Here is a 14,486-nt window from a genome sequence, read left to right on the forward strand (position 1 = left end):
TAGGAATTTGCCATAATTTTAGAAAGAGCTATTGATCTAGGACCTTGACTGTGCATTTGGATTTTCTAGTTTGCTGAAGGTTAGTAAAATGTTGGTCTAGTAAGAATTTACTACTTAATAAAATGGGAGTTTGGGATTTGTAGATACACTACTATATAGGAAAGAGATAAACAACAAGGTTCTACTGTACAGCACAGGGAACTATATTCAATAACTTGCAATGGCCTATAATGAAAAAAATATGTAAAGGGATATGTATGTATGTATGTATGTATAAATGAATCACTATGCTATAAACCAGAAATTAACACAACGTTGTAAATCAACTGCACTTCAATTAAAAAAAAATTACTTGAGGCACTTGATTCTAAATTTTAGCTAGACATTTGTTAATAAATGATTATTCTCTCTGAAATACTGAATTTGTTTATATTCTATGCATTCACCTTAACAGTAGAGCTCTGACCATTATATGATTTCTTTTTGCTTTCAACTATTTGTTGGGTACCCGTGTATGCCAATTGCAGAGGATATAGGTGTTAAAATACAGACATGGTAATATGCCTTTACAGAACTTTCAGTTTAGTAGTAATGTTAGTGGTAATGATGATATTAATTTACTTCATTTGTGATTCTTTTGTGAAGGTATTTTAAATCACCCAAAGGCATGTATTTATCCAATTGATTCTTCACATTCAAGAAATGTTTTCCTATAGAAGTGATATTTAAAGTGAAAGCTAAATGACAACTAGAAACTAAGAGAAAGTGGGAGGGAGAGAAAACCAAGTGGACAAAACAGCACATGAGTTAAGGTCTTGAGATGAGAGGGTGAGGTATGATGGAGTAGGAAAAAGACAAATGTAACTCAATTGGAAAGACCATGAGTTACAGAAGCAAAAGCTGAGGCTGGAGATTTAGATAGGGCTATGATCATTCAGAGTCTTATATGAAATATTTTTATTTAAGATGCAAAAAAATCCCAACTAATGTTGGGGAAGTAAGTTTAAAAAAATGAATTGATTCATTAAAGAGAGGTTGAGGTATGGTGCTAGCTTCATATATAGCTGGATCCGGTGACTCAATAACATTATTAGAACCCTGTCATCCTATCTCTGAAGAGTTATCTCCTCCCTGAAGACAGAACGTTCCCTTTTCTTGACAAGTTATCCTAAATAATGCCTCCACCCCTCACCCCCTCTACTTCCCACCCTCACCAAAGATGTTCACTACCTAGTCACCAGAACTTGTGGACACATTATGGAGAAAAGGAATTTGCAGATGTAATTAAGTATCTTGAGATGGAGAGGTTATCCTGAGTTATCTGATTAAAGCGGATATAATCTATAAGGCTACTACCAAGAGGAAGGCAAGAGGATCAGCTTCAAAGGGATGTGATGACAGAAACAAAATGGGGGGAGGAGCATTGAGCCAAGAAATGCAAATGACCTTTGGAAACTGAAAAGGACAAGGAAACATATTCTCCCTGGTTGCCTCCATAAGGAACACGGACTTGCCAATAACTTGATTTTAGCATTCTAAACTCCACAACTCTGCAATAATAAACCTGTGCTGTTTTAGCCACTACATTGGTGGGGATTGGTTACAATAGCCATAGGAATCTAATACACAGGATTTCCATTTTAGTCACCCTAGTGGAAAGAGAGAATCTTTTTCTATATATCTGGCAAAAATTCCTACAACAGACTAATTAGTCCAACTTGAAAAGCATGTGGGCATCATTGAAACAAATGATAGCTTATTTAACTATAATCAGAAGAATGGAGTATTCTGATTGGCCTAGTTGCATCATGTTCTAACCTCTTTCTCCAAAGTAAAAATCATGGGAGAATGTGATCTTAACTTGTATACACTGCCTCAGCTAAAAGCAGGCTACTTTATTGATTTGCATTTCCATCCGCAATTTTTAAAATTCAGTTATCCTTTTAGTGTACATCAGAGTATAAATTAAACCTATAATCTTTAAAAATCAGTATCATTTTCAAATCAACGTATCTCTATGTGTATTAGAATGTAAATTTATGGAGGCCGTAGACTGTGTAGTTGACTCTGTTGATTGGGTGTCTGGTCTGGGGTTGTTGGTATCAGCATGTGCAATTCAATGCTGAATGTGTAGGAACCCTTAGCATTCACTAAGTTCCTGTGATGACCTGATTTCACAGAGGAAATATGAAAAACTACATAGGTAAATGACATTACTTATATAACAGTGGTGCTTACAATAAAGCATCATTTAGACGAGGTAGCAGGGAGGTCTCAGTAAAATATTTATAAATATGCTATGGCCAATTCTATATACACCTACAACATGTGGGTAAAATATGAACAGAAGCTGATGTACAAGTTTATTAATGTAACAATATTAAAGTAATACTTCATATAAAATATGATCAGAGGAAATCCTTGGGAGCAATTAACATCAAGAATTATATATTTCCAAAATGGTTTGCTGCAAAAATGTCTTCCTAAGAAAACATCTCAGAATACTCATATAATTAACAATAGACCTAATTATTAGATTGATTGGCACTTTCATGATATCTCCTCATAACTGCTCCGTTAAAGTGTGTGCCATTTTATTTTTAATTATGCAACTCAAATATCTTTCTTGTTCTTTCTTATTTTAAGAGAGCTATGGAGCCCGTGGAGTATGTTGAAGATGCTTAAATAAAGCTTCTAACAATGATGTTACGTACTATTTTTCTGGTTTGTTGTTGTGAAATGCAAATTTTTTTATGACATTTTAGTTTGAGTTAGTACACAGAAATTGCTGTTTCCATGCCTCTGGAAACAATGACAACTGAAACTATTACATTGTGCAGTATCCCAAGACCAGACTTATTTTCCTTCTTTTATTTATTTATACCCAAATTCAAATACCCATGGAGTAAAATAGTTATTTTGCTATGCCTCTTTCCAGCCAAATGTACTGCCTATTAATTCTAATTTCAACTGTGTATAAGTTGCTACTGTGAAAGTGTCTCTCTAAGTAAGAACAATTCTTTTTCAAAATAATGAGACTTTCAATTGTTTCTTGAACCCAAAGTATTGAGGATTTATCAAAATCTCCAGACTAATTAAACAATGTACTTACCATAGGGATTCTGATTTTCTGTCTCATGCACAAACACACACAGTTTTACATTAAAGAAAGCTGACTCGCTTTGGCAGGAGATTCAATTTACATTGCAGGAGACAGCAGAGACTGCAAATGAACAGTGATTTTGCAAAAGATACATGATTAAAATGGGAAACAGCTTTGGTCCAAAATAAATATAGCCTACACTGTATATCATTATTTATTTACTAGAAGTTAAGAGATCCACTATATTAAACTAAGTTTTTGGTTCCTTCTTGTCTTTATGTTAACTGAAATAAGCAAGAAAAATAGGTAAAATGAATATATTAGAATTGATCAATATTTATCACTATCTTTCAATAGTAAAGTGAGATTCTTTATTAATAAAACGTGATGGTTTTTATAACAATTTTTAGGATAAATCAACACTATCTATACATGAATAACTGACACTTCAGTGCTACTCATAAAATTTTATGAAAATTTGAAACTTTCAGTATCTCTATTGATTTTTGACAAATGTTATTATAGTGTTTATTCTTTTTAGTTTCTACATCTTATTTCTTACTAGCTCAAATATATTTTTAATAAATCATTTAAATTATATTTTTATTTGCATAAGATGAGTGTTTTGGGGCCATTAACAGGAAAGGAGAACTTTGAGACTTTTTTATTTTGTATTTTTAGGCTAGATTATGCTTATAAGGTATGTATACGGATACCATCATGCATTAGTACCAATAATACATTTTTCATAAATATTACACTTTTAAAATTTGTTTTATGTCTTAGATTCGGAATAGAAAACCACTGAGTTATATGGATAAATAGTAGATGGATAGATGATAGCTAGCTAGCTGGCTAGATTTTAGGTTAAAATGTTGCTTAAATATAAACTGATACTAGAGAACAAAGAATGTATTAAGTCCAGAATATGTTATTCAATACATTATATTATAGGAAAAGAAATGCAAGTGCAGAATACAGAAGTTCTGAAATCAATTATAGGCAATTATAGATTAATATGTCTCTTTCAGAAGTGAAATCTCCCAATGTAATTATTGCATTTCTTGACTAAAGCCATAAAAAAATTGTGAAACTAATTACTTGAATAATGGAATGATATTTTTGCCCTTCCTATTCTATTTTTAATGAAAACATGTGAAAAAGTAGATGAATGAACACTAGAATGACCCCCAAATTTTATTTATTATTATTAAGACAAGGTTTTTAACTTTTTTTCTTATTAATCATGTTTGCTTTAGGCCAGTACCATGTACCCAAATAAATAAGAAATGCTGCAATGCTATTATATGTGTTTTTAGGTAGTAATTTGAAAGAAAATTTTATAGGGATTAAGTAAAAATTTTACTTTCAAATTTTTTCCTAAGATGCACATGGTGCCTTTATTTTAGTCATAAACTTTATATTATCATGAACCTTACTGAATTAGTTAAGGAATAATTCAGATGTAAACTTAACAACATCCCACTGAAATAATAACACTCGCCTACATATAAAAAGCCCCTGATAGCATCCAGTATTTGCATCTGTAGAGGTTGTTTTCATGCATGCAAAAATGTGTTTCTGGCACAATTCACCATACAATTACAGATCTAGAATCTACCAGTAACAACTGAGTTCATCTTTAAAGAAAGTCTCATAAAATAAAAATGTGAAATCAATCCCCTTGGTTTTGGCTACATAGAACTTACTAAACTTAGAGTAAATTTTCTCAGCATCTCAAGTAAAATCACGCAAATAAAATACAATTTACCATTTGTAATAAAAACTGTTTTTTGTTCTTGCTGAGTAAATTGCTGTTGATTTAATTTGGTAAACATAATACTAAGACAATGCCCCACTAAAATACCCTTGATCTCTTCCATTCTCACCTGGAAACCATGGTTTTTATAAATTGAAAACTCTTAAGAGTAAAGTATCTTGACTTGAAATACAGCACATAATTTGGTAATTGTTTGCAAATTTACCCATCACTTAAAAAAATGAAGGAAAAATTAAAGAAAATAGAATCAGGATAATAATTTAGATTTACATTGAAATAATTCACATTTAAACAGGCTGATATAGTAAGTAGAGATACAATATTTGAGTTTGAAATGCTAGGGCTATAATTGTGTTCCAGGAAAGGAATCTTCCAATTTTTCCTGGGTCATGTGAGTAAACAGTGATGGTGCCCTAAATTTCCTGATTCAATTTTTGAACCTTCTGACTTATACTGTGGTCATATCTTCTGGTGTTTACTTTACAGCACAAATAATTTGACTTTTTTGTGTGTTACATTGCTGTTTTTTGGTTAAATGTGTAGATGACTTAGGGAAAATCTGGCTAAACAACCACACATTTCCAGATTTTAAAATATAATTATACTCCAAAAGAAGTAAGATTGAGATAGTCATTAATCCAGCCTTTTAAATGTGAAGTATAAGTATTATTACTTTCACATCTGCATAAACTGTTATTTTCACATCCACAAAGCATGATTTTTTTGGTATATGCAAATGTCCTCTAAATCCAGGAGCTACATACTTCACAAAGAGAGCTTTGGAGATCAGAGAAGTTTTTTTTTTTCCTCTAAAATTCATCTAAAACACTTTTGGTAATTGGTTAGATTGCTAAAAATTGTGTGCCAAAATAAAATCAGCCTGTTATAACTTTCCTGATAAAACAGTAATTGCTTTTATGTAGATAGATAAATTCCAAACACAACTCTTCTGTTTGAAAATGAGAATTGTGACCTTGCCTACCTCATAGCTTTGTCCACAGTAAAGCACTTAGAATCATGTCTGGCTTATGTTAACACTTTGAAGTCATCTAATATAATTTTTTATGTCAGATGCTTTGAGGAAGTTAAATAAGTGATGGCAGATATACTAGACAGTTATTTAACATTTTGGTCAAATTAAACTGCAATTGTAGAATGTTAATGGTTGTTGAGTCTGGAATATTTCCCATCTTACACAGAGCTGGCTTAGGTCCGATATCATGACTAACATCATGGATTATTCATTAACTTGCTCAATAATTCTTGTGCCATTGATTTCTTAGTAACCCGCGTCAATCTATAGAGGAACTGACCTTATCAAATCTAGTCATTTTACATTTGAGCTAAGACACAGCTCAAGTGACTTGATTATTCTTGTATTACCTAATCAAAGAGTGTCTTTATTCACCTGTCATTTTTTTTTTTTTCAGACTCAATACACTCTAGAAATTTGGCTTAGCAGTGCAGTCAAGATCTTCCATTATCTGTGTGCTGGCACATTAAAGGAACATCACTGAAACAGCTATTCGGAGATCACTCACTTAGTAAGCTCTGTTCCTTATACTAGTGAACACTGGTCTTACCCTTTGCTGGCCAAGGACTCCATATAAAAAGCATGATGAAAGCTCAGAAAGCACTCAACCCCTAAATGCACAAATATTTATTATATGTTTATAGAGTTTCGTGTAAAATGAACTCCAAATCTTAAAAATCCTGAGATACAGATTTGATTTTCATCAATTCTTCTTGCAATTTGAATGCACCTATTACATGAGATAGTGGATTTTTATAAAACTATTATTTCACAGTTAACTAAAATCGTCATCATCATCTGTATAATGAGTAAGGGTAACTGAAAGAAAACAAATCTGCAACTCTCTCTAACATGCCATTAAACACGTTTTAATATTACATTAGATATGTACTGGGAATTTTTTCTGGTCTGTATTCTTCAAATAGTCAGCCAGCATAGTGGTTAAACAAATGTGCCTTGGAGCCAGAGCCCTACATTAACCAACAGGATGTACTTGTTGTATATACTAGTTGTATAAGTTGGGTTGTATATACTAGTATATACTAGTATAAACTTAAGTAACTTAATCTTTCCATAATCAATTTTCATTAATAATTCATTATGTAATTTAAAATTTTCCATATAAAATGGAAATCAGAAAAAGAGGGGGAAATATGTCACTGGACTGTTTTAAGAAATAAGTGAATTAAAACAGTCTAAAGAATAATACTGATATGGAAAAATAAATCATTTTTGAGGAGTCATTGTCAATTTTCATTACACTTAGGGAATTAAAGCTATTAATACAACAACAAAAATATCTTCCCGATATCAGAGTGGACTCATTTTTGGGTCTTTTTGTTTGTTTTAACAATCTATCCAAGCTCTGATTTTACATTTTTAATATGGGAGTTAAGATCTTGAGTTTATCAAAGGTTGCCTTCACCAAATAAAACCTCTCAGATATGGCCTGCGAACATCACCTTTTACTACTAGAAAGAAATTCTATAGAAAGTTTGTTAGATATTGTGCCTACATTCTTTTAAAGTACCTACATTTTAGTTTGTCACTCACTTGGGAAAAAAAATTATCTCAATTAAATTCAATGGCTTATTTCATCACTAAGAAAAATTCATATTTTAATGATCAAGCAATCACTGCTTCTTAATTTCTACTCTTAATCACTTTAAAATATATAGTTTCCATACATTGGTATCAGTGATTTTTCAGGTTTGAGCATTTTCAATATCCCCTGATATTTCAAAGAGCTATAATGTAGCTAACTATTTCTGCTCTACATGAAAATTCAGATACAAAGGCATTAACATTTTAAAATTACATGAATGAACTTGTTCTGGGAATTAAAGTAACTATCTAAATTACTTCATATCTGCTAAGTAAATCGGTTTGCTTCATTTTAGATCTTCTAAAAAATGTCATTCCAGAAAGATGTATTAACTTATTTTTAGGACTTGCTAATCATCATTTCATTTATAGCTATTTTATTGGAGATGACAATGTGAAGTCATTTTAGTGTTTCATGTGCAGAGTGTTAAGGGAGTCATGCCTCTAAGTTCTCAGCACAGGAGTATCATTAGTCCATTTTAGCTCCTTCTTTTGAATTATGTGCATATTTTTATCCTTTTTATCCTCATATTCTGTGCACATTTGATTATCCTCATAGGAAGCTATATTAATGTATTTAAAATATACTTTATTTGAATGTGTTCTGTAGTTCCGTATTTCAGTCTAAGTGCAATCTATATCAATGTGGCATCACAGAAATCAAGCGAGAACAATGCTTTAGAGGGACTGATTGGCCAAATACCACAAAACCTCCTGAAAAGGGAAATACACTGAAGACCAAATTTTGTTCATTGGTTTAAGCAATGTGTAAATGAGTTTTACAGTTGCATGCGCATTGGAATTGTAAGTCTACATGACAGTCATGTGATTAATGATAAGGAGATGAAGAAAGCAAGTGTAAATAATTACTGTTTTGAAACTTGGAGGGACAGGAATCTTTTCTTGATTGGCTGGTTGGTTGATTTTAATTAGAAGAAAATGCACTGGTATAATATTTATGGCAAAAAATTCAGTTGAAAGGGGAAAATGAAAACAAAGTAGGGGGTAGACAATAAGAAGTTTATTAAAAATACATTATCCCTGAGTAAATGGGTAGGAATGGGATTCAGAATTCAGGTGGAGAATTCAATCATTTCTAAATGTTTCAATTTAGAGATGGTGAGCCCAAAGCAGGTAATTTTAAGTTGATGGAAATTTGAGAGTTTGTATCATGTGACTACTTTTTATTTTTGAACAGACAGAGAAAGGGGCTTACGTAGATCAGTGATGAAGAAAGAAGAAAAGGTTAAAACATTTGTTGCTGAGAATGAGAGAAGTATCTGATTCAACAAGAGAGAAACATTTATTGAGAGATTTGAGAGCTCACTTGCAGACAAGGAATTTATAATGATTATTACCCTGATAGCTTATGTTATTTTCAGTAATAGTAATAATCTATCCATGTGTACATATATGGTTAGCAAAATTTACATACTTCAGTGCTAGGATTTTGCCAATTAGGCATAACTTAAGGGACCAGTGTTGAGAAATCTTGTCATATTTTAATTAAGAGTAAATGACATTGTGTGTCATGGAATCAAAAGTGTTCATGAAAGGAAAGGAAGAAAGAAAAGGGTAGATGAATAGGGATGAGCATCAAGGAAAACTTATTATTGGAGTAATCAAGTAAGTCTGTTGGAATGAATGCCTGAAAAAGTAATTTAGACGAGAGAACAATTTCTCGTGATAAGTCAAAATGAGTGACTGGAGAAGCGGTTGGTGAGATCATGTAAAGAATGTTATCTATTAGGAAATTAAGGAATTGAGTGATTGGAGGATTGAATGTGATGTCCATGAGAATCGTGAAAACACTGAGAATCTTGGCGGCATTTGAACTGGGTAGGAAAATCACATGCAAGAGAGAAAATGTTCAGTGAATAAGAGGGAGTTTCTTAAAGGGCAATGGGTTATGCACTAATTATAAGAAATCAATACGAGAGATGGAAGGAATGAGACATTAAGAAGCAGATAAGAGTGGAAAAGATTAATAAACAAACGGCATTGGAGAGCAAGTGAGACACATAACCTCGCTTCCTGATACTAGCGTAGATGCCATGTGAAATGGCCGCAGTGACAGCAATATTCTTAGTTGATAAACACATTTTAGTTTAAGACAGAAAACATAAAAAATATTCAAGAAGGCATTCTGGGCTGGTGCATGTGGGGAGAGGGAATATTTGCTGAGGAGAGTGTTGGTCCAGTCCCAGACGTTAATGGAAAAGTTTGCAATACTAGAAAGCAGCAATAATTTGGATCAGGGATAGAAAACAGAGCACACTCTGGGGCGAGGAGAGAACATCCAAGGAGTTTGCATTCTGTTGATTGTCAGGAAAAGCATGATTGTAAGAGAAGGCAGACTTAGATCTGAAGGGCAGTTGAAGAAGGCTAGCCAAACATGCTAATAGATAAGATACTATTTTACCCAGACATTTTATTTTATATTTTTTAAAGTAGAGACATTATTTAATTTGAAGAGACACAATTCTTAATGCTCACAGAATGGGGGAAATAGATGAACATTGAGATAATTTATCTTATATACCTTAGCTAAACTTGTTAACAGAAACTGACATATATATTGAAAACTATAGAACTATTTCAGTCATAAATGTATTAGGTGCCAGAATCCAAAATAAAATACAAACAAATAGAATTTAACAACATATTTAAAATACATTTTATTATGAAACAGATATTTTTCCAGAACTTGAAGGGTTGATTAATGTCAGGAAATGTATCTATATAGAATATTATGTCAGCAGTTAAATAAGAAAACAATTCTTCAGTCTCAGTGGATATTACAAAGGTCTTGATTATATTCAACACGCATTCATCATAAACTCTGAGTAAACTACAGTAAGAATAATATTTCTCAAAGTGTTTCAGGATATTAGTCACACAATGAATCAACATATACAATAAGTAGTATGTACGTTTCCATATAAACATTTTAATTGCTCTCATTATACCAAAGTATAAATTTAAAAATCCATAATGCAGCCCTTAAGACCCTTTGACTGGGTTTTAACTACCTCCTCAGTGTCATCCCAGACACTCTTCTCATTTGCCTTCTTTACTCTTCTTTAGAACCAGTACCTGTGTTGGTCTCTTTTCACATAATCCTGGCCTTTCCTGTTGATAAAAATCTAACACCTTCAGTTCCGAGGAAAGGACTGTGACCACCCAAATTAGTGAGATCCTCAGTTATTTGCCAGTATGTCGCCAACTCCATCTTATTCTGACACTTCTACTTCTACTCATAATTTCTCTATTTCCTTTTAAACCCATATGTCTATAAGGAGATATAAGTTGTTAGGTCGATTCCATGATGTGGGTTTTGGAGTCTAATATTTATATAGAATACTCTAACTGAAGATTCTCTGTAGGAGAATTATTCAAGGGAAACAGAGCCTGCCTTCCACCACAAGAGAAAATCTACACAGATATTAATTTTTCCTGTTAAATTTCCCTCTCCCTTATAGGCAGGCATGTGATTTAGGTTTGGCCAATCAGGCATTCCTACCAAGATTCTGAATCTAGAGAGAATGACCAAAGGACAAAAAAAAAAAAAAAAGAAGACAACTGCAGCCAGGCAAACCATGGACCACTTTGTCTAGCAGTGTGGCTGTGACAGTCATGATGACAGTGGCAACTGCAGGGACAGCAGCATCCTCGGTTGACCATTCCTGTGCTGTAATATTAGCAGAGGTTGTAGCTACCCAGATCTCAAGGTTTCATCTTATTTTTCAGCCTGGGTTATCAGCTCTACTATAGATTATGTGAGCTATAGTTTATTTCTTTGAGTGCCCTTTTTACTGTAAAATAGAACACAGATGAAGTTTAACACATATGGTTAGCTTAATGAATTTCTACGTGTTGAGCATGTAACCACCATTTTCATCATTTAATGAGCTTTCCAGTCATTACAGACTCTTGCCAGGTATTTCTCAGTCAAAACCCCACAACGCTGATGTGACCACTCTCTGCATTTAATGGCAATCCCGTCCTTGCTTCACTTTATAATTTTGCAACTTTAGTGGGCATTTTTAAACACTGTAATTCATTTGACCTTTTTGTGGTGGGTGGTTACATCTTTTCAATCATCCTTGTAAGTCTCCTTTCATAAATTCTTTTTTTTTTTTAAGCAATTTTATTTTCTAAGAAAATAACTGAGTCATTTGCCTTTTTATTTCCATTTGACAAATGAAAATGGAAATGCAACATACCAAATCTTATGAGAGCTGCAAAAACATTTCTAAAGGGAAGTTTATCACAATAAATGCTTATATTAGACAAAAGGAAAGATCTCAAATAAACAACTTAACTATACCTCCGGGAACTAGAAAAAAAAAAAAATTAAGCCCACAGTTAGTAGAAGGAAGGAATTAACAAAGATCAGAGTGGAAATGCATAAAATGGAAACTAAAAAGGCAAGAGATAAGATCAGTGAAACTAAGAGCTAATTTTTTTTAATAAACAAAATAAACAAAACATTGGCTAGACTTACCAGGAAAAAGAGAGAAAACTCAAATAAAATTATAAATGAAAGAAGAGACATTACAACTGTTACCACATAAATACAAGTTATCATAAGACACTATTGTGAATATTTATACACCAGCAAATTGTACAATCTAGAAGAAACTGATAAATTTGTAGAAACATAAATCTGCCAAGATGGAATTATAAAGAAATCAACTAACTACTAGTAAGGAGATTAAATTAGTTTTTGTGTCTGATACATGGTAAAGATCAAAGTTCAATTTTCCTTTGCATGCATTATCCAATCGTCCAGCCTCCTTGGTTAAAAAAGTTTGCCATTTCTCCCCTGATTTGATCTTTTGCCAAAAATTATTGAGTCTTTTCTGTTTTGTTCTATCAATCTGTTTTTCTATCTTTACATGTATGCCCACTATCTTGATAAATTTTTCTTTACTATAAGCCTTCAAATGTGTTAGAATGAGTCCTTGAACATGATTCTTATATGTAAAGTTGTTTTGCTATTCTATTTACTTTGTATTTCCGTATGACATGGAGGAAAAGGGGGAGGGATTGTCTAACCTCACCATAATTTATTTTTCTAATTTGTATTTTAAATTAGACTGACAGAAATAACAGAAAACTGATTAAAGACTCTTCTCATACACAAAGATTTCTCTACTGCAAACATCTTAAACAGCATGGTATATTAAAATTTTTTAAAAAATAATTTTAGTAAAATATTAACTGTTGACTTTATTCAGAGTTTCCACTAAAGAATATGCTACTTTTATTAATTTACTCATGAATATTCAGATAGTAAATTTTGTTGATTGCTTTTGAACTCCAGGCACAGTGATGGGTCATAAGACAAATGGAGATGGTAAGACATCCTATTTTCAAGATCAGAGTCTATTCAAACTATAAAATAATACTGCAGTAAGCAAATGCCACTTTAGTTTAGCACCCTTGAATACATTTATAATTAAAATTGTATTTATCATCGAACAAGGAAAAATGAAGCCCTGATAGAATGTTGTATGAAAAATACTCTTCTACTTGAAAATGTAAACTTTAACTTTGCCTGAGAATTTATTTTCTTTTCAATTCACTTGTTTTTCTTTTCAATTCTAAAGCAACAGTATGCCATTGCAATGTGGCAATGATGTATTTGTAACATTATTTCTTTAACAACCAGATGTCATTTTAATCATAATTCCAAAGGTATTGTTTTCTGCCTTTAAACTCCATGTTGATTGGTTTTATTATTTGAAAAAGTTATTTTTATAAGTAATAACTTCTTTTGTGTAACGGCATACACACAGAAACTGAATTATTTGTATGTAAGCAAGAAAGTATCTACACATATTTCAAAGATACCAAAAAGAGATTATGGGTCAGGGATTACTTATTTTAAAATGACATTCTAATAGTAATTGCAATAAAAATTAGTTGCTTATTGCTTAAAATTTTTAACTACATTTGCTGAAACTGATAATATAAACTCACACATCTGTATTTAACCAGTTAACTCTTATACAATATTTAACAAATATCATATAATGAATTCAGCTTTTATTCACTGATTGAGAAATTTCTTAAGTGATTAAATTTGTTACTAATTTAAGAACATAAAATATTTTCAAAGACATAACATTCTGTTGTTGGGATATAAAGCTCTTTTCCAGCTATCACGTTTATTTGGACAATGGGGGAAAATTCACCTCTGAGATGATGTAAGGTTGGGTGAAAGGGATGCATGAGTGAGTTGTTCCTGTTTCCTCTTCAGTGTTACTTGTATCTACCCTTCTCCTTCCCTGTGAACACACATTACCCCCATTTGAGTAATTAGGAGATGAAATAATTCATATTCTAGAGGCATGTTAATAACTGCAGCGCTCTTCAGTAAAGGGAAGTTCAGTAAAGGGATGAACTGACTAAGTTCAGTTGTGCAAAATCAAGACTAAGAAAATAATAGTCTAGAAAGAAAAATGCTCATATTTCAAACAGGTAAAATAATTCCACAGGTAAGCATCTATAGCTAACATTTTTTTTTCCCCACTGGTTGTCAAATAACCCTTTATTAAATCATTTCTCTTTGTGGTTCTTAACTCTCTGGGCACTCCACCGCATCACTGTTGATGTCCTCTATGATGTCATGAGGGTAGTGGCCATCAGCATAGTAGCCCACAGACTGGGCAGTCCCCAGGATCTCTTTAATGGTTCCAGAGAGCTCTCTAGCTAGAGGTCAGTGACACATCTGTCAGGCAATGTTGACAATCTCATCAAAAGTGATGTTTCCCACTGTGCTTAATGTTTTTCTGCTTCTTTCTGTCTCTTGATGGTTCTTTGAGGGATTTGATGATTAGGGCAGAGGCAGAAGTTACCACCTCAATCTGTCTGTTCTGAATGGTTTCGCTGTAATCTTCAGACCCTTCCAATCACCAGTTGCCTTGGCAATGTTATCACCAACTTTTTTGGAGACA

General features: G+C 32.5%; 1 pseudogene; it reads right to left on the bottom strand.

Annotated features, from left to right (window-relative positions):
• Positions 1-14,107: 14,107 nt before the first annotated feature.
• LOC102525427 (large ribosomal subunit protein uL11-like) overlaps positions 14,108-14,486 on the bottom strand; it is a 577-nt pseudogene continuing 198 nt past the window's right edge.

This window comes from Vicugna pacos, chromosome 14 (assembly GCF_048564905.1).
Source record: "Vicugna pacos chromosome 14, VicPac4, whole genome shotgun sequence".
Taxonomy (NCBI): Eukaryota; Metazoa; Chordata; class Mammalia; order Artiodactyla; family Camelidae; genus Vicugna; species Vicugna pacos.